Source organism: Podarcis muralis, chromosome 7 (genome assembly GCF_964188315.1).
Source record: "Podarcis muralis chromosome 7, rPodMur119.hap1.1, whole genome shotgun sequence".
Classification (NCBI taxonomy): domain Eukaryota; kingdom Metazoa; phylum Chordata; class Lepidosauria; order Squamata; family Lacertidae; genus Podarcis; species Podarcis muralis.
In genome coordinates, this window is record NC_135661.1 from 32,809,219 (window position 1) to 32,831,641 (window position 22,423).

Consider the following 22,423-nt stretch of genomic DNA (forward strand, 5'->3'; position numbering starts at 1 on the left):
CATTTGAGTTTGGTGGCGTACATTTTGATGGTTTATTTATTGTTTATTACTACTTTTGCTATGTTTGTAATTATGTGATTGTTTCATGTTGTAAGCCGCTTGAGCATGCTTTTACTATGGAAAGGTGGCATACAAATAGAATGATGTATGATGTATGAATGTAAGCATTAGGAAGAACTTTCTGACAATAAGAATTGACAGGGTAATGGACTACCTTGGAAGCTGGTAGATTCTACTTTACTGGAGGTTTTTAAATAGAGGCTGGATGGCCACCTGCGAGGGATTCTTTATCTGTGATTCTTGCATTGCGGGGGTTGGACTAGATGTCCTTTGGGGTTTCGTCCACCTCTACAATTCTATGATTCCATCCCTGACTATTGACCATGCTGGCTTGGATTTGTATCTAAAGAAAAAAGGGCTTAGATTAAATACATCATGCTGACATGTGGAGAGGTGGGGAGTGAGATATAAAATGCAAATAACAAGCTTTAGAAGGCCATGCCATTGCATTTTGGTAAAGCAGCAAGATGGAATGCCATTCCATAATTGGAATAAAAGTAAAGATGATTATCTAGGTTTTAGTCCTTTGATCTTCAAGCAAAGAGCTCTCTAGGGAGCTGGTAATCTTTGTTTCTGCTTTCTAAATGGCAGGCAACAGTTATACAAGCAGTATGACCAACATTTGCATCCTGATGCAGTAGCTCCAATATGTGAATGGGGAGTCTGATCTACACATCACTGAGCACCATGCAAGCAAGAGTTGCATCCTTCTCTTAATTCTTAAGGAGCAGGTAAAGGGGCCACTAGCAAGTAAGTCCAGTCACAAACGACTCTGTGATTGCAGCACTCATCTCGCTTTACAGGCCAAGGGAGCCGGCATTTGTCTGCTTCCGCAGACAATTTTTCCGGGTCATGTGGCCGGCATGACTAAGCTGCTTCTGGCGAACCAGAGCAGCGCACGGAAATGCTGTTTACCTTCCCACCAGAGTGGTACCTATTTATCTACTTGCACTGTGTGCTCTTGAATTGCTAGGTTGGCAGGAGCTGGGACCGAACAACGGGAACTCACCCCATTGTGGGAATTCGACCCGCCGACCTTCCGATCGGCAAGCCCAAGCAGCACAGTGGTTTAACCTACAGCGCCACCCGCGCCCCTTCTTAAGAAGCACCTAGCCTTAAATTGAAATTATACACAGACAGCATTCCTTCAGTACTGCGCTTTAGGTGGGCCCTTCCTGGTGATGAGACAGCACTAGATGTTTTGGCCAAAATTGCAGATGGCAAAGGCTGAGGCAGGAATGACGCCTAATGGTAGCAGCAGGAAGATCTGCCTCGTAGGATGGGCAAACCTGTCGAATTCAGTTTCTCTCAGTTATCAACTGAACTCCATATTAGTTTTCAGAGTTTCCATATTAGTTTGCAGTGTTTTTTAATTTATATGTCCATGGCAAAATCCATCAGCGTTTTAGTGCAATTTTCTCCTAATCTATGTATTTTTTTATTTTATTTTTTGTATGCACTTTTGCCCAATATGCACATTTTGGCAGAGTCATTTCCCCTAATATAATGCATTTTGGTATGTTATTTTCAGGAACATATGCATTTTGATGCACAATTCACCCTACTGGATGCATGCTGTACATGTTGCTTGGCTGGCGAACTGCATTGCAAAATTCGGACAAGTGCAGATTTTGAAGGATGTGTGTGCTTCAGTTTATGTGTTGTTTTGGAAAGTGCAGCTTTGCTTTTAAATTTCTCCCCTCTTGCTGCCCACAAAAAGTCTCAGGAGCGCACATTGGAACATGTGCTTTGCCAAAAGAAGTAGCCTTGCCCTCTTCTACGATCCAGTGGTTTTTCGAAACCACTGTGGGAGTAGAAATGCACAATGCCAGTACTGCCAACCAGTCTGTCAGCTAGAGGTTCCCAATCCTACTGCAGTCAACACCTGAGAAATATGTCATCTTGCACTATGGCCTCTTGAATTGAATCAGTACAATATTGAACCAAACAATTTCATGAGCATTCTTTGGATTCCATCACACAATAAATGGTGTCCCACTTCTGCTGAAAAGTCACTTTGGTCTTAATTTCCTGCTTCCGTAATTGTTTACAGCTGGTAACTTTAATTGGTACCATAATATCCCAGGTCTACCTTAAGCGTTGATCAATTGCCAGGGCTTTAATCATTATAATTACCAGCTATAAACAATTAGTTCAATGCTTCTCCACATTTTTGTAATTATCCTTGCACAGCTATCAGGAAATGAGATACTAAAACAATCCTGTCACTTCAAAACGGGTATTTCACATGATGACCCAACATCCTTTCTACATTGTCCATTTGGAAACTGCCTCCTGTTATCTCTCTAACAGTCTAGGAGAGTTCTTTAATTACAAAGCATTCCCATCACATGTGGACAAAAGTGCCTTTTTCTCCCAATACATTTACAAAAGAATTTGGACACTGGTAGATTTTTTGGGGATGATCTTTCCAGTGTGTAATGCTGGAGATAATGTATTTTATAAGTAAGACTTTTTTCGACGGTGCACTTAACAGTTTTTTGACCCACGTTTATGCACCTGATTCCATTTCTCCACCAATAAAATTAATTTAAATTAGTTTTCCAATTTCATTTTTATGAAACATATATTAGTATTATTAATTTTGATAGAATTTATGTGTTTTAAAGCACTGACATTTTTGTTGTTGTGAAGATTAACAATTTCTCAGAACCAGTAGATCTTTTATATATTATTTTTGTTGTGTTTTGAATATAATTTCCAATTTGCAAAGACTGATAGAAGGGAAGCTTAAGTTCTGGATACTTTGGCGCTACTGGATTTTAATTAAATTGCAGGCAAACATTTTGCTCATTGCTTATCAGCAAGGGGAAAAATTATGTGAGTTTATCATATCTGTTTTGCTATACTGACCATATCTTATGCATTTCAGAAAGACAAGATAGTTCACTGTGCCAATAAGTTTCTTGAAGTGGTCTTTGGAATGGCAGACCTGCTCCTCAACACTATCATTGACAGCTTCATCATAGCCAATCACGCATACCAGCCTTCCCCAACATGGTGCTTTGACCAACACCCATCAGCTCCTGTTGCATGGCCAATAGTCAGGTATGGTGGGAGTTGTGGTCTAAAACATTGACAAGGCACCATATTGGGAAATACTGACATAAGCATTATTTCTGCAAAGCTTGGACTGTGTGGTGACATCAGGTCTGGCTGAGGTATCACAGGCATCTCAACACAAATGGAGAGCACCAGGTTGGGGGAGACCTGCTTTAACCATTATACCATACTCATTCTAAAGTGGGATATCACTGCTGTAGAGAATATTGTGACATTGATGACTTGCCCATTTACTGACATTGCTTGCCGAGCATTTTTACAGATGTGCAACTGATGAACTACAATTATCTCAGCATCTTCAATGTATACAGGCTTTCACACACTGAGTAAAATGCAGATTGGCCGATATTGTTCTCATTGTAACCAGCTTTACATTGAGGGCTATTTCGATCAGCTGGAAAGGAAGGTTTTCAACAAACAGCCACTGGGAAAAGTTTCACATACACAATACACTGCCTCTCTTCCATCCATTCTTTTTTTAAAACAGCTGGTAAATAGAATTGAATATACAAAAAACAGAGATCAGAATAACAGTGTTGTTGGCATATGCTGTGAGGTTAAGATTCTGTTATGAAAACATTCTCCATTCGAGAAGTGTTTGGTGATGAGATGAGGATGCCTCCATATCTGTGTAAAACAAATTGCATCAGATTAAGGAAATCATGTGATGAAGGATATATTGGTGTGACCCACTTCCCAATCTGAGTTGGTTTTGCTGATATATCAGTGGACCATCTGATCCGATTCAAAGTGATGGGAGATTACCACGCCATCTAATTAGAATATCTCTGCAGTAAATATACTGATGAACACATTCCACAGGAGTCTTGCCCAGATGGTTAGATGAGCGAATTAGGGGTGCCTGATTTATCACAAGGAAACAACAATGTATTCTCTCTGATTTAGAATTTCCAAGGAAGTTGGATGATAATAATAATAATAATAATAATAATAATAATAATAATAATAATAATATCCTGCCTTTCTCCCAAGTACATATTGAAGGCAGCTGCCAATATTTAAAAACATCATTATAGAACAGTAAGTTATAAAAACTAGTTTAAAACATTACTTAAAATATTCAAAACACAATTAGATCTAGCAGCTGAAATACAGTTTGTCCTGATAGCAGTCCAGTGATCAGCATCAGTTTTCACAGGCCTTTCTGAAGAAGGTCTTAGGCTGCTGGTGGAAGAATAACAAAGAGGGAGTCAATCTAGTCTCTCTGCTTCCACAATCTGGGAGTAGCCACAAAAAAAGGCTCCTTCTCTTGTGTTACCACCAACCATGCTGCTGATGTTTATGGGACCAAGAGAAGCTGTTCATTTGAGGATCTTAGAACCTGGGCAGGTTCATAAAAGGACATTTCCAGTGACCTGTCATGATCTGAGCCTGCAGAGTAGGGTTGACATCATCACCTGCTATCCTTGGATCCACTAGTGCTGATGTCTGCTCTTGGCCCAGTTTCACCCAGGAGCACACTCTCTGGGCTCTGTCTTATGTAAGCTTCAGTGACAGAGAGCGGTGAGCCATTTTTAATTTCCCACAGTGCTGTGGAGCATTGCTGCATGGTGGTACTGTGGGTAAGGAAAAGGGCAGGCAGCTCACTCCTGCCTTCCACAGATTGTAGCATGAGTACTGCTGACCTCTCTTTCTGCCACCACTTTCCCTCTTGCTTCCCTGCCCCAGCATGCATTTAGGCCAAGCGCCATGTGCTGCCCACCCCTGGAAGAGGGCTAATGTCTGACGGGGATGCCCTTGTTTCTTTTCTTTTCCTGCTGGCAGTTGGTTCGGTATAGATGAATGAAGGCTGTGAAGTGCATAAGAGAGATTTATGGCTATTGATTATGGAAAGGGTGACTTTGTAATTTTATGGGAAGATGAGCCTGAAAACTTTTTGTTCCTCCTTGTCAGATCTCCAGGGCCGCCAGGCTTTTGCACTGTAAATGAACCTTGAAGATTTGTTGAAAATACTGCCAGAATGACTCTTTTTCTTCTTCTTTGCTTTCCTTTTTGGTTCGGAAACACAACTTCTCCATCATTCTGTAATAAAAGTCCAGGAAGCACTTTATCATTACTGATTTGATTTTTCAGCATTTTGTCAAACTTGCTCCCTTTATTCTTTGGGCATTTGTGACATCCTGCACTATGCTTCTTGTGGCTGGTGGGTCATCATAATCTAGATCAGGAACGGAGAGCCTTGGGCCCAGGGGCCAAACAAGGTCCTCCAGGCCTCTCCTTCTGGCCCTCAGAACTCTCCGTAGAGCATTCCCCTTCTCTAGTTCATGAGAAGAAGTCCACAGGGAATTTTGGGTGCCTGAAGCTGGCTTAGTCAGACAGGTGATGTTTGGCTGGAGCTGCAGGACCAAGGATAGCTCCATGCAGGCAGTCTGTTCTGATGAGATGTAGTGCTTGGCCAATGTCTTTTATCCACCCTGAGATAGACCATACATCCAACTCTATGTCCTTTCTAAACAGCAAAGAAACTTGAAGGCACCTATGGCCCTCTAGGTGCTGTAGGACTGCAACTGCTGGTATTCCTGACTACTGACCATGCTAACTAGGGAGAATGAGTTTTGGAGTCCAGCCACATCTGGAGGACCACAGCTCTCCAATCCCCACTTTTGGGAGCTGTGGTCCTCTGACCTGGAGCCTAGCATCCTATCACCTCTGAGACAGCTCCTAGTTTGTGCATTATTTTCACTGATAAGCAGACAGGAAGAGACCCACAAACTAAAGCAGAGGGAGTGCTGTTTTGTGGTGTCCCAGTCTGGGGTGGTGCTATGGTTCAAAAGCACCCCGGGTTGATGGGCTTTGGATCAGTCTTTGGGTCTGAGTCCTGATCCAGTAATAAAATCATGGAGATGTTGGTATTTTAGATCAAATTAGTTCCTCCTCCTCTGTACCAGAATCCTGACTGCTATTCAGGACTGGGTTCATGACATTGTGGCCTATTTGCTTTGATTAGGAAGCTCTACAAAACACCATTCATAATAAGAGGAACAACAATAACAATAACAATGGTGTTTGTGATGAAGACAATGGATGAAAAAAACTAGAGATGGGAACTACAAGTTTGGAACCTACAAACTTCAGGTTCTTTGTAGCCCTTGGACTGCCTTTGATTCTTGCTATTGAATCTGGTTGGAGCCATTGAGAGGGAGATGATTTCCACAACAATAACAATGTTTTGGCCCGGTTTGCTGTTTTCTCCACCATTATTTACTGCCTTTGATGGCTCCGTCGCAAACCGAGTGCTGTGTATTTCAGTGTTATCTTTTAACCACTTGACAAGTCCACCTATTTTACTGTGATTATTTTATACTAGGTTGGGAGCATAATAGTTCCTTTTGGACATGTTGAAGCACAGGATTTGTAGCACTGCTGAAGCCCCGTAATTTATCGTCAATACTTGGAGGATGCATTTCAGGATGACGTTCACAGTCGGTTCAGTGGCTGGCATTCTCTTCCTGCTATTCTCCTCCAAAGTGCTGGGGAAATGAGCACAGCTCTCTGAGGTGTGTGTGTGTGTGTGTGTGTGTGTGTGTGTGTGTAAACACACAGGCAAAGCTGAGCTTTTGACAGGCTTGAAAGTGAGATCAGAAACTCAGTTGGAGCTACAAGTTTTGACATCCCTGTTGTCTGCACTGCAATGGGGTTGAACCCCTCCCTCCCCACATCCTGGAAGTTGATTCACATCAACTTAAAAACAACATGGAGTTAACTCCCACCAATGTATTAGATAGACTAGCCACTTATGCATCAGCCCAAGAAGAAATGAATAATAATAAAAAGAAGAAACCGATTTGTATAAAATGTGCTCATACAAATGTAGATGAAAAGCATGTGCTTTAGCACTCCAGCTGCGCTTGTCCAGCCTCATTTAAAAGAGGCTGTATTTTGCACTGATGAAGAAGGACATAAACACTTTCCACCATTCTCCCACCTCTTCTATCTAGGTGGTACTGATCCAGTGGGGTGTCTAAAACCAAGAGAAGATGGTGGTCTCAGCAAGATGGATGCCGGCAGGACCAGATCTCTCAAATAAACTGCAAGGCTACCAGGACCATGGCAAGGATCAAGATGATAATTCAGGATCATCAACAGCAGTCCCAAAGCTGAACCAGAAGAAGCGTCTTGGCTTGGTAGTATCTTGGAGCAACTGGTACAGTTTTATAGTCTGGACTAAGTAATAAAGATGGAACCCCCTTCTTCTGTTGCTGTGTCTGGCAAGTTAAAGAGCTACTGTCAACTATGTAACATGGTATGTATGGTACGATGTTCTAAATTAATGTAACTATTTTGTGACTCTCTTCCTTCGTCTTTGTATTTTTATCATATTTGCTGAAATAACTTTAGTACAATAGAGATACAGATGGTGCTCCAAATCTTACATGCTTTGGAAAGATAGCTGTCATCAGTGGACAGTTAAGGATAAATATAGAATGGCGTATTCCCATTTTCCCTACAGCATGCCCAGGAACGTAGACGGATGGAGCTGCTTTTGAAATGCATAACTCACACTTTCTGTCATTCATCTTTTGATGTACCTGCACAAGACATGTAGGTTAGGCTTTGAGATGGTAGGCTGCTCTTTGATGGAATATCAGCAGAGGCACTTCTAGGGAGAGTCGGAGGTCAACTGTGCAGTTATTGGACAAATCCCTCAACGAGATACCCAAGAAATGTAATTTATTGTGTTAAAATTGTACTAAACACAACATTTTAAAGACAGCTGTTACTATGTGTCTGTAACTCTGAGCTGGAAGTGGCTCAGTGCAAGAGGAGGCCATGGCTGTATAGAATATGTAAGTAAAGGTAAAGGAACCCCTCACCATTAGGTCCAGTCGTGGCCAACTGGAGTTGCAGCGCTCATCTCGCTTTATTGGCCGAGGGAGCCGGCGTACAGCTTCCGGGTCATGTGGCCAACATGACAAAGCCACTTCTGGTGAACCAGAGCAGTGCACGGAAACGCCGTGTACCTTCCCGCCAGAGCAGTACCTGTTTATCTACTTGCACTTTGAACTACTTGTGCTTTCAAACTGCTAGGTTGGCAGGAGCAGGGACCAAGCAAACGGAGCTCACCCTGTCGCAGGGATTCAAACCGCCGACCTTCCGATCAGCAAGTCCTGGGCTCTGTGATTTAACCCACCCACATCCCACATAGAATATGTACTGAGTGCCTATTTTCTCCATGGCTCAATGCAAAGTACATCCCTTGACCAATGGAAGCTGGTCCATTAGGGCAAATGGGGCACTGACTCACTAACCTCAATCTGCCCTCACCTGCCTGCCTGCCTTCCTCCTTACATGCAGTCCTCCTGTCTGTCAGTTCCCTTCTTAGACTCAGTGTTGCCTTTGTCAAGCTCAATAGGTAGGAGGGGGTGGCTCTGGCGCCACCTACTGTTGGTCTCCCTCACTTCCACCCTACCAGTTCCAACAGTTACCATTGCCTCTGAGTGATGCCTGATGTACATATACATCAAAATGAGGCATTTGAATCCTCGGGTGGTAGAGTGAACTGTATCACTGCAAGCAGAGAATGCTATTTTCACATGTGAAAACAAGCCAAAACACTGCAAGTAAAAAATCTAACACAACAAGAAGAGTTTTAGCCCTATCCACTCCCCCATCTGCTAGTTTTCTACTTGTAAAAATGGGCCAGCATTAAAGAATATAACCCCCTGACCTTCAGTTTTGAAGTAGAACAGTCCATTCTGGCACCTCATTCCCACTTCATTCTGTCACAAGGGTTTTAACTGTCCTCTCTCCCCAATTTCATGTTAGCACCACTCTTTTATGGGTTGCATGTCGGCTGGGAATGCATGTAGCGCCAGTGTGGATTAGTGAAGTTGGAGAATTCCATTGAAAATGGAAATGGGAGCAAATTTCCCCACATTTTGCATGCTCGTCTGAGGCCAGGAGCAGAAATCATGCAAGCGAATATGAGTGTTATTCATTATTTCCCTTCAATTGAAATAAATTCCGTAAGCTTTTACTATTGCTGATAGTGGAATGATAAACCTTTGTTTCAGAGGAAGCTGAACTGGAATGGAATGGAAACAGCTCTGATTGTAATGAACCCAGAACGGCATGGCAATCACTGCCTTCTTACATTCCTAGTGAGTACACAGGAGCAATAAGCAGGGGCGCTAATTTTAAGCAGTCTGGGATGAGGTACCTGAAGAATTTGCCTTTAATTAACTAATTAATCAATCAATTACATTTACATTCCATCTTTCTCTCAGTGAGCTCAAGGGGGTATACATGGTACTCTCTCTCCTCATTTTATCACCATACCAACTCTGTAAGGTAAGTTACACTGAATGATGGTGACTGGCCCAAGGTCACCCAGCGAGCTTCATTGGCTGTATGCAGATTGGAACCTGGGTCTCCCCAGTTACCCTAGGTCTCTGGGTGTCCCTCTCTTCAGAACTGAGGTGGGTGGCTGTTATGCGACAGTTTCTTTATCATCCTTTGGCAGCCATATTAATGAGGTGCCTGTGTTGTTAAGGGGTACATCCCTATTCAAAATGCTTATGTTCTCCTGGGCCTTTGGAGGCATTCTGTCAGCCTTTGATTAATATCTCATTTTCACAATTGTTCATTCAAGCCTTGGGTGGCATTTGATCAATATTTCATTTCTTGGTCACTGACTGAGTCCCTCCCACCATTTAAAAAACCTTTTGCTTTATTGCATTTGATTGCTTTATTGCCTGTTGCAAAGCTCCTTGGAGATCCCTTCCTTGGGGTGGGAACTGTAGCTCACTTGTAGCATACATGCAGAAAGTACCAGCATCTCCCCCCTCCCCCGCCACCCGCATTGGACAGAGAAATAGACATGTTGTATAATGCAGCTTCCTATGTGCTTATTTAGAAAAACCAGACAAAGCTAAAGATTGCATTCAGCTAAAGTCCTACTCTAGTCAGCATCTTAAAAAGCAGAGATATCACCTTGCCGACAAAGGTCCATATAGTTAAAGCTATGGTTTTCCCAGTAGAGATGTATGGAAGTGAGAGCTGGACCATAAAGAAGGCTGATCGCCGAGGAATTGATGCTTTTGAATTATGGTGCTGGAGGAGACTCTTGAGAGTCCCATGGACTGCAAGAAGATCAAACCTCTCCATTCTTAAGGAAATCAGCCCTGAGTGCTCACTGGGAGGACAGATCCTGAAGCTGAGGCTCCAATACTTTGGTCATCTCATGAGAAGAGAAGACTCCCTGGAAAAGACCCTGATGTTGGGAAAGATTGAGGGCACAAGGAGAAGAGGACGACAGAGGACGAGATGGTTGGAGAGTGTTCTTGAAGCTACCAGCATGAGTTTGACCAAACTGTGGGAGGCAGTGGAAGACAGGAGTGCCGGGCGTGCTCTGGTCCATGGGGTCACGAAGAGTTGGACACGACTAAACAACAACAACAAAGTCCTACTCAGAGTAACCTGTTGAAATTAATGAAGCTATTAATGAATCAACCAGTAGGTCTAGCATAGAATACCACCCTAAGATGGCCATGCCTATACACTAGCAATGGGAACCACAAACTTAGGGATCAAACACAGGACTTTATGCCTGACCCTCAGGACTCTCTCCAGGCAACACCTTCTCTCGACCCCCAGTTCCCTCTTCCCAAGCCATCTCTCTCAGTACCCCAGCTTCACATAAGCATTTTTTGCTTGGCAGGACTGTGTCCATCAACCCTAATAATGACTTTTGATTGCCTGGGTGGAGGATGGAGTGTGTGAGGGTATATAAAACCTAGATTATCCTAAATTTCCCATTAGTTGTGCCTCCTGGTTTTGTCCCTGGCCCTGCCTACCACTGACATGAGGTCTATGGAAGGTTGCTTGGGAGGAAATGCCACTCTTGGGCTTGAAATGTTTTCCCATGTATACTCTGTACACACATACCCAGGTGCAAGAGTAATTTAACTCAGTGGAACCTCTGAGTAGACATGCATAAGATAGTCTCCATAAAGTGTGATCCATTGTGTGGACTTTTGATCAATATGCCACCATGTCCTGCTAAATTTTAAATAGTAAGAAAGAACTGTATGATGGGAGACCACCCCAAATTTCATCACATGAAATTGCAACACAAAACTGCCAAGATTTTGTGGGTTAATGGAGTTGCAAGCAGCCCACCCCCCCACCCCCCGGAAGCAAATAACATGGAAATGAGCACAACACACACACATACACACCTGGCAGATTCCGATAGTTTCCCAGAAATTACTTATATTTTGAAAAGATCATGTACAACATGGAAATTATTGGGTAAGGGAATTTCGGGAAAATTGAATCAAGTGCTGCCTGAATGCAGCCTAAGTTTTACTCAAAGTAGACCTACTGAAATTAATGGACCTAGTCACGTTCGTGAATTCCAGTGGATCTACTCCATGAAGCTTAGTTGAGCATCGCCCAAAAAGTAAAACTGACTGCTGCTAAAATGCTATAAAGAGATAAATGTACAAGCCTTTATTACCACAATAGAGAAAACAGATTCAAATACAATGAAATGATGAATACAAGTGCATTAATACGATGATATATATGAATGGATGCCTGATCAACAAACTAATTTCTTTTAAATAATAAGTTATACCCAAGAACAAATGTTTTTCAACCCTGTGGGTCTTCTTTGGTCATCCAAAAATATTTTTCACACAATTTGTCACAGACAAACTAGCCACCAAGCTAATTTGTCTGGATGAAGTGATGAGCTAACCGGTAATAAATACAATACAAAATACCACTTAATTAATACAGATTCTGAACCAAACTATAAATCTTAATACAAACAATAATATAAAGACAAGAGTTGGCCGCTTACGTCAATGAAATCACTATGCACAAATAACAGCCGTACTGACATATGGACTAGTATATTTCAGATAGCATTCTCAATAATGGCAGTACTCAATCTGCAAATGTAATTAAGAACAAGTCTAATGATGATAAAACAAATATAATATATAATATAATAACCCTGAAAGGCATAATAGTTGACTCAGTGTATCAGTGTATCACCAATGACAAAAGCTTATGGTGTCTGTTGTCATGTTGGGGTAGTCTGGAAGACTGGAAAGAGCAGGCAACCACAATTAGATGGCCTATACACAAGACATGGGAATCTGCATGCTTAGGATGAGTTGGTTTCAAGAAGTTGGGAGGTGTGGGCATTTAAGTCAGACCCACTTTGATCCTACAGGGCTGGTAACACCCACTTTCTCTCTCTCACACACACATGTTGGGTCTTCATTACTGCAATGCGCTCCTTTGAAAGCTCCAGCTGTTGCAGAATGTGCCGTCTAGACTGCTGATGGAGGCATCTGGTGGAGGACATGTGGCTCTGTAGTTTAAGCATCTGCTCCAGCTGCTCATCTTCTGCTGAGTCAGGATCAAGGTCCTTGTATTCATTTACAAAGCCCTGAACAATTTAGGTCTAGGAAACCTCAGGGATTGCCTAAACCCAACTTAATCACCGAGATCATCTGCAAGAGCGTTGTTGGTCATCCCCGGAGTTGTTGAGTCTCATTTGACATCAACAAGGAGCTGAGCTTTCAGTGTCATCGGCCGGTCCTGTGGAATACTCTGCCAATAGATACAGAGTGGCCAGCTTCCAACTTTTAAATGCCTGCTGAAAACCTTCCCATTTCACCAAGCCTCTGCAGGCAACTAATTACACACATTTCCACAAAAGTCAGCTGATTTTGGATTTGAACTTTTAATAGGATTTTTACTATATGGTTTTATGTACAATTGTTGTAAATAACACTGATAGTTTTTTTATAAATAAAACAAGCAAACAATACCCTTTGATACGTAGTCTCCTGGCAGGGCCAGGCAGGAACATTTGTCAAACTCTCTGATTGCCCTTATCTCTTTTTTTGGCCTTTCCTGGGGCTTCTGACTACCTTAGGATATGTATTATTATTTTTTGGCTATAATTTCTTCTAATTCCTTTGTTATCAGAGCTTTGGCAGGTAGACGGGCAATGCTGGAGGAGCTGGCTGGACCCAAACTTGTAACAGGTAAGGGGGTAAGTTGGGCTAGGTATCAGAGCTCCCAGCTGTTGAGTGAGTTTTACTGTCAGTAGCAGTTGTTTTATGCTGCTTTGTGCCTCATAATAAGTCTGTAAAGTCTCATAGGTTTGCCAGTCTCATTCACACCCCCACACCCCTTGCACAGTCTTTTCTAGGAGAGAAAAAGAGAGCTATATTTTTTAAAGGGTCAGATGACCTGGGGCAGCTTTTGTGCATATAAAGACCACAAGTTGGAGCTGGCTGGCTGATGTGTGTGTGTTGGTCTGATACTTTGGAGTGCTGGTGTTCCCCTCCAGCAGATGGCAACATGCCATAAGTCCACTGGGCATCTCAGTACTGAACAGGTCCCCAAAGGCTATTGGCTGGGATGGCCACTCCAGATCTCATGGACGTCGGGACGTTAGCGTGTCTCCTCCAACCAACACCACCCTTTAATTGAGTCTGCAGTTGCTATTTTTAAGCTGCAGAATTGATTTAGTGCATTAGCAATCAAGTTGTGGCCTGTTTTAATGCAAATCCTTATCCATTTCTTCTTTGCACTGGCAACATTTGCTTAGCGTGAACCTGTGGTCAGGACTGGAGCTTATGTTGAGCCCTTCAATGTGGCTGGCACACAACCTTTTTCTTTAGACAGGCCTTTGAAAACTATAGTGCAGACAATGCTGACCACTGTGATGCCATCAGGGCAATCAATCTTTTAATGCTGGCTTGCTTTTATTATTTTGGATTTTGTAAGGATGCTCTTAAAATGCTCCGCCTCTTACATTTTCTTAAGTTGTCCTTACATTGTTTATTTAAATGTGAATAAGCTTCATTTTCTTATTCCTTTTTTAAAAATGTACTGTCAGGGCTGCCTCAAGTCCCAGCTCACAAGAGACCAACGCCAAGTCCAGTTTATATACAAAGATGTTTATTGAAGTGCATTGTATGCTCCACAGCCGAGGCGCGCAGCCCCACGTCTGTTACGCTTAGACCGCTGAAGTCCCCTCTGAGTCAGTCCCGCCTCTGCACCACTTTAAGAGGCTTGTGCTGCTCCACCTCTTCCTTTCTTTCCTTTTCCGCAGGGTCTTTCTGCCCCCTGGGGTTTCGCCCCTCCTGGATTCCCCTGACGCGGAATCCCCAGACAGCTCTTCCCCCCTCCTACGTGCTTTGGGACCTGGCTCCTCCTCCGGGCTCCCTGTACTTCCGCGCGCCTCCACATTTGAACTTGGCGTGCGTTCGCAACCTCTAACCTTCCTCTTGACAGTTACACTACTCCCTGCACTACTCCCCTCCCCTTCCGGGAGGATGTCTTGCTCCGATCTCCCCTCCCTCTCTGCTTTCGGACCTGCTTCCCCTGTCACTCTGGAATCTCCACCCCCTTCTCTGCGCTCTGGCGGAGAAGCCGGTCCCGACTCCCAGCTCCCACTCTGGGTTCCCCCGCTGGTCCCCTGCTCCTGACGAGCCCCCCCTGTGACTCCCCTTGGCCTGACCACAGGCGCCCCCTTCTGGGAATCCTCCGATTCACTTGAAAGACTCATGGAAACCCTCAAGTCATTGTCATCCTCTTCCTCGCTGCCCTGGGATTCTTCCCCCTCGCTCTCCGTCTCCTCCCTCACCTGTGCCTCTGTCCCTGAACCCCTGACAAGTACTAATTTATTAACTTATTTTAGAAGTTGCTTTCGGCCATTTTGCTCATAATGGCTCGAGGCTAAACTAAGAGAACATGCTGAGTTCACTGGAAAGCTTCTGAGCATTTGCCTTAAAACGTTCTTACCCCTACGCAGAAGTCTAAGCAAAATATTAATGAGACTGGTGGAATGTATTCTTACACACACATGTGCATGTGTGTATGTATGGCACACACAAACACACTTTTGTATATTTATTTATTTGATAGGAACGTTTAAGGTTTCTAAAGCATTTTTAACAACTAATTTAATTTTAAAGGAAAATTTCTACCGATTTTCTAGGAGAGTGCATTTTACACTAAGATAGCACAATCCCATACGAGTCTCAGATGTAAGCCCCACTGAGCTCAATGGGGCTTGCTCCCAGGTAAGCAAGTACAGGGTCCCAGTCTCAAAAGACCAATTTTTTTCCATTCTTGGTATTCCAAAGGAATCTTTGTTCAGTTGAAATGGAAAACATGTCCCAAATGGTCCCTTGAAAAGTGAGCAAAAAAGTTTCAGACTCCCACTCCTAGGCACCAGTGAAATTCTCTGGCATTGTAGGGTTACCTATGCTGAGAGCTCTCTCCGCAGATATGATGCAACATTGCTTCACATGAGACTTCTCAACCTCCACAGTGTGGTGTGGTCAGAAATGTTGAGGGGGAAACACCTGGCCAATGGCATCTCTCCTGCCTCCCCTCGCCCCAAGAATGTCTGTGGGAGGGATCAGGATGTAGAATTATTGCTAAGAGGCATTCTGGCCAAAAGTACAAGATAATGGCAGTTGAGAACATGCAAACGTTAGACATAAGATGAGCCTGCAGGATCAGGCCAACAGCCAATCTGGTCCAGCATCCTGGTTCAACAATGTTACTATATGTATTTCTATGCATGCTTTACCCTAGTAAATGCATTCTTGCACACATTACTTGGCTGGGGAATGGCACTGCAAGATTGGGAGAAGTGCAGCTTCCTGAGGATGGCTGCGTGTTGGTTCACACCTTGTTTTGGTAAGTGTGAATTTGGTAAATGTAAACTGAATCAAATCCCTCTTCCATCCCTGCTCTCAATGTTTAGGGGATTGGAGATGGAGATGGGGAGTGAGAAATGTAGCGCCTGCATGGGTGCAGCATTCCTGGGATCTGCAGAGAAGCAAGGAAGGCCAGAGAGATGCTTCAGCAATGGTAGTTCCCTTTCCATGTCTCCACTGACGGGGTCATTCCCAAAAGCATACATGCCTTTCTGGATGGACCTTCTGGGAAGGACATCCACACCCAAAAATTCCCCCATCTCTCCTCCTTCCTCAAAGACTCAATCAAAGTAATATTGCAGTGGTAGAACTCTTCAGGTAGGAGGATGGGGGCAAAACACGAGGTAGCTGGTTCATTGGCACCACCTACTATCCATTCTGAAGGAAACCAGCCCTGAGCGCTCACTGGAAGGACTGGAAGCTCCAATACTTTGGCCACCTCATGAGAAGAGAAGACTCCCTGGAAAAGACCCTGATGTTGGGAAAGTTTGAGGGCACAAGGAGAAGGGGATGACAGAGGGCAAGATGGTTGGACAGTGTTCTCAAAGTTACCAACATGAGTTTGACCAAACTGCGGGAGGCAGTGGAATACAGGAGTGCCTGGCGTGCTCTGGTCCATGGGGTCACGAAGAGTCAGATCGACTAAACAACAACAACTGCTGGCCTCCCTGCCATTCAGCCTACCATGCCAATGGGCTCCAGTCTCCACCAGAACGGAGGAGTTGGGCATGATTAAGACAAGATCGAGAGCCTTGTTGCTCCTTTGAATAAAGTCTCAGCATGCTGATGATGAGTCACCAGGTTGATGAATTGGACAAAGCATGGGAGACAATCCCGACGTCTAGTCTCATGGAGGAGCTACCTAGCAGAGAACATAAGCGGCTGCAGATGATGAAGCATCCATTAACGGACCTCTTGGCCTAAGTGCATATTTTATACAGCAAGCGGCTGTGCAGCCGAATGAACAAGGCTCTCCTAAGTCCAGAAAATAGAGAGGAGATGACCTTTTCTTGAATGAATCTTAAAGCATCCCTGTCAAGATTTATTTCTTTCCTTTTGTTTCAGGCACACACCAGCAGCACAGTGCCCTCCATTTCATTATTCCTGAGTCGCATGCAGCAGATAAATTGATTTTTTATTATTTTTGTTTTTGAGAATGCTATTCCCCACCCCCACCATGCCACTCATCCACTAAAATAACGTTTAAGAAACTAGACAGATCATCAGCCTTGTTAAAATGTGTTAGCTGAAAGCAGAGTTGATTTTGCAGTGAAAATTTCGGCTAGTTCACATGTCGGCACATGGTCATCTCCTGAAGCAAGGCTCAGGCCATTTTGCTGTTCTGGACAGCTGAAACACTGCAGAAGTGGAGCCTGGATGAGCACAATCATTTTGCTTGTGCACATACCTGATTGACATCTGCAGGTGTTCCCTGGGTGAAACAGTTCCAATTAATGATTTGTATGTGCAAACTGCATATCGTAGACAAAACTTTTTTTGTTTCTCGTCAGCTGAAGTGCTGCTCATTGCAGTCAGTTCTAGGGATGAGAGAAATCTGTCAATCTCTTGTATGTTATTTTCTGGAATATATGCAATTTTTTGCACATACTTTACATAAGAACACAATGTAAGGTTGCTGGATCAGGCAAACGGCCCATCTGGTTCAGTATCCTATTCTCACAGTGGCCACCCAGATGCCTATGGGAACCCTGGAAGCAGGACCTAAGCACAACAGAATTCTTCCCTCCTGTGATTCCCAGCAACTGTTATTCAGAGGCATGATCCTGTGACTGTGGAGATGAAACATAGACATCATGACTTAGTAAATGCATTTTTCCCCACATTGTCAATAAAAGCATTCAGCGGCGATGTAAAACACACCTTGGAGGAAAAGGCAGCCCACAACCTTGAAGCCACCACAGAGGAGTCACTCTCTCACACCACCACCCCACTAACCGCAAAGGGTGGTGGCCCTGAAAATAGGGTCTCCTCAGCTTATCTCCTGCTGTTCTATGACACATTTCAACAGTAATGTATCCAAACCCAACTCTGAAGTTTCTTCCTGAGCTCAGTGGTGGAGTAAGCTGAAGGGACGAGTTGCTAGAGGACATTGCAGTGCGCACTTGAAGAGTGAGTTAGTAATTTCCCTAGAGCCACTGTTTCAGATGTTCACTTGCAAAAAATATATATATCCATCTGCTCTTGAGTGAAGTGAATTTACGCATGTTCAGGCACCATCTGTGACTACCTCCCTTTCAACACTTTGGCAACCTCACCGTCCAGAGAGTAACATGTAGGAAGATGCGTTGCTACGGTACACTTTAAAGTTTCCTGTTCATTCGGCTTAACATAATTCTAGTTGGTTTATAATCTTCTTCTTTCCACTTCAATGAGGATGAGATCTTTTGGCAATCGCTGGACTCAGTTTCCACCGAATGACTCCAGTTTCAGTGTCTTGCGCTCACTTCCTGATGTGATAGATGACGATGCCAGACAAAATTAGCTGCACGTTCATCGATATTTTGATTATTGCAATGTCATAACACCTTGTCAGGTCGCATTAATTCATGCTAGACTATGGGCTTGCCAGCATGACAGGGCAAATAATTGCCCATCAGTGATGATGGAAAACAATTTAATGTTTTACCTTTAAGCCTCTGGAATTGGCCCACATCAGAAAACAACAGTTGTGAAGGATAAGTAGCTATATGAATAAGAGTATTCCATTAACTTTCAGAACATGATCTGTTGGACAGATTCACTGCATCTAGACCCCTGGCTTAGAAGGCTCTTCCCACCCCGCTTTTTATTACTCAGGGGTGCAACAACCTAGTTGGCTTTAACAGGAAGTTAGGCAAATTCATGGAGAGGGCTATAAAAGTCTACTAGCCATGACAAACCTAGACAGCATCTTAAAAAGTAGAGACATCACCTTGCCAACAAAGGTCCGTATAGTAAAAGCTATGGTTTTCCCAGTAGTGATGTATGGAAGTGAAAGCTGGAAGTGAGAGCTGGACCATAAAAAGAAGGCTGATCGCCGAAGAATTGATGCTTTTGAATTATGGTGCTGGAGGAGACTCTTGAGAGTCCCATGGACTGCAATAAGATCAAACCTATCCATTCTTAAGGAAATCAGCCCTGAGCGCTCACTGGAAGGACAGATCAGATCCTGAAGCTGAGGCTCCAATACTTTGGCCACCTCATGAGAAGAGAAGACTCCCTGGAAAAGACCCTGGTGTTGGGAAAGATGGAGGGCACAAGGAGAAGGGGACGACAGAGGACGAGATGGTTGGACAATGTTCTCGAAGCTACCAGCATGAGTTTGACTAAACTGCGGGAGGCAGTGGAAAACAGGAGTGCCTGGCGTGCTCTGGTCCATGGGGTCACGAAGAGTCGGACACGACTAAATGACTAAACAACAACAACAAGCCATGATGGCTCTGCTCTGCCTCCACTGCTGGAGGCAGTAATGCTCCCGAATCCCAATTTCTGGAAACTGCAGGTGAGGAGAGCACTCCTGTGCTTGTGTCCTGCTTGCTTCAACTTTACCAGATGTCCACAAGGTTAGTGTTATGAGAGAGGGAAAGAAACCTTTTTTCCACCCATTTTCTCCATGCAGGACCTGGGCACAACAGCACTCTCTGCATTCCAAAGGCACACTGCCACTGACCGTGGAGGTAGAACAGCCATCATGACTAATAGCCATTGATAGCTTTAGCCTCCAAAAATTTATAAAATCCTGTATTAAAACCACCCAGGTTGTTAAAAATCATTACACATCTCATGGGATGTAATTTAGCAATGCACTGTGGGAAGAAGATCTTCCCCTTGCCTGTCCCAAATCTTCCATCCTCCTGCTCCTCGTTTTTATTTATATTCCCCCTTACACAAATTACAACACAAATTAAAATGCAACAAGCTAAGAATATACAAAAGACAATAGTTTAAAAATTAACATCAATAGAATCAACACAAATCTATTAAAAGACAGATAGTAAAAACAGGTTCCTCGTGAAAATATTCAGTTTAATTGGAAGGCCCCGAATTCTAGTATTGTACAATTAAGTGAAGCTTCTGAACTTTTAAACAAGGGGCAGGGCAACATTGTTTGACGGTCTGAACCAGTGTGCATATTCAGGGCTGAACTGAAGCTTCGGTTTCAATGGGATATTAATATACCGTGGGTAATATGCATTATAGAGACAATCCTTAGGTTCCATCACCTCTCCCAAGAACAAAGGCTCATCAGGCTAAATGTTGTCATCGTGGTGCCAAAAGAAATGAACAAACCAACAAAATCTCTCAAGAAAGTAGACCATATTGTAAACTAATGATCCATTAAACAATTCTTCAGAAGTATAATTGAATTAATTTTTCTCACAGGATATATGGAAGCACTGAGCCATAAACTGCCACATAAGACTTTTAATAGCATTACATTAAAAAATACTGGCTTCTGCACATAAAGCTTATTTTGGCCAGGGGCATGCCTAGGATTGGCCAGGTTGGCTCCCACCAAGGGCCCAGGCCCAGGGAGGCATGAACATCACACCTCTCCACTCTGGCTTGGAGTGGATAGGAGCTCATCCACACACTCCCTGGACCACTCTTCTGCTGCTCTAGGTGACCAGGTGTGGTGCACAGACTCATCTGGTTGCCTCAGAGGAGCTCCTTACCAAGGACACAAGGGAGCCTAGGTACAGCTCTGATTTTGGCATGCCCCATTTGGCACAGGGTGAATTATTCTTATTATTTTGTTTGAATGGCAGGCTCCTCCCTTTCCATACAACATCGCCATGATTCTGGAAGAGTCTAGAATGGTACCTTGGGTTACAGATGCTTCAGGTTACAGACGCTTTAGGATACAGACTCCGCTAACCCAGAAACAGTACCTCAGGTTAAGAACTTTGCTTCAGGATGAGAACAGAAATTGTGCGGTGGCAGCGGGAGGCCCCATTAGCTAAAGTGGTACCTCAGGTTAAGAACAGTTTCAGGTTAAGAACGGACCTCCAGAACGAATTAAGTACTTAACCCGAGGTACCACTGTATATTCATTATATGACAATCCTTTTTGCAAAGACTCTTGCCTAGTTCAGTGTTGCCAAGTACCACCGACAACAGTTCCTAGAGTGATTAAACAATTAACTCCTGTTCCCAGGGAATTTCTGAGAACTGTACCTCTGTGAGGGGAATTGAGGTCTCCTAAAAACTCTCAGTGCTCAAAACAAACTACACTTTCCGGCATTCTTTGAGGGGGAGCCATGGCTGTTAAAAGTGTTATCAAAGTGTTTTAAATGCATGGTTCAGATGTGGCCTTGTTCTTTGGTCTGAATTATTGCCTGTCCAATGGCTCCTAGCTCCTGGCTTTGAATCCCCGCAGCGGGGTGCGCTCCCGTTGTTCGGTCCCAGCGCCTGCCAACCTAGCAGTTCGAAAGCACCCCCGGGTGCAAGTAGATAAATAGGGACCGCTTACTAGCGGGAAGGTAAACGGCGTTTCTGTGTGCGGCTCTGGCTTGCCAGAGCAGCGATGTCACGCTGGCCACGTGACCCGGAAGTGTCTCCAGACAGCTCTGGCCCCCGGCCTCTTGAGTGAGATGGGCGCACAACCCTAGAGTCTGTCAAGTCTGGCCCGTACGGGCAGGGGTACCTTTACCTTTATCTCTGGCCAATCCCTGGGAAGAGAAAGACCTCATAAGAATGATGGTAAGGAATGGGGGTGGGGAGAGAATTCACACTATGAAAGGAGCACAGCTCAGTGGTAGAGCTTCAGTTTTGCAGGGAGAAGGTCCCAGGTTTAATCCCTGGTATCTGTTTTGATGTGTGTGTGTTGAGAACTCTATTAAGGCAAGCAGTGCGGAGAGAGTCGGGGGGGGGGGGATACGTTTTCAGTTGCAAAAGCCAAACTCTTTTTCTTCTTCTTCTAGTTATATAATTCCAAGCATTTGCTGAAAGTCTCGTTTCAGAAAAATAACAAATCAATACATAAATCCATACATCCACTCAAACGTTAAGAGAATTCCATCTATGTTCTAATGGAGAATCCTTATGGCATCACAATGTCAAAGCCCACACGTATCTTGGGGTTCAACATTGAGAATGCAGCGACAGTGTATTGAGAGTGTTCTGTGCATGCCTATAGTGCAGAGTGAGGTCAGACGGGTCGGTGGTTTGGAAGGATGTTCCTTGTACTTTGGAACTCTTGTTTTCCCCACAAAGTCAGAGGAACCCGAACATTGCTTGGAACATGGATGGGGGATAAATTAGATTCCTCCATTAGTATTCCACCATCCCCCACCTTCTCCAGCCTCAGCTTTGTCCAGTCCATTTTAATTCACAATTTTATGCATCTCTGCTCTTAGTTATTTCAATTGCTCTTAGTTATTTCAATTGCTGCATGACACCAACAGTCAGGGGTGTGGTTTTTTTTTTTTTTTTTTAGTATTTTCACCACACTTGAGTACTTTCTCTCAGCTCCACACAGTCCTTGCTTATAAAAAATACATTTCTAGCATTCCTCTCTCACAGCGAGCAGCCATATAGTTCCCCCCTTTTTT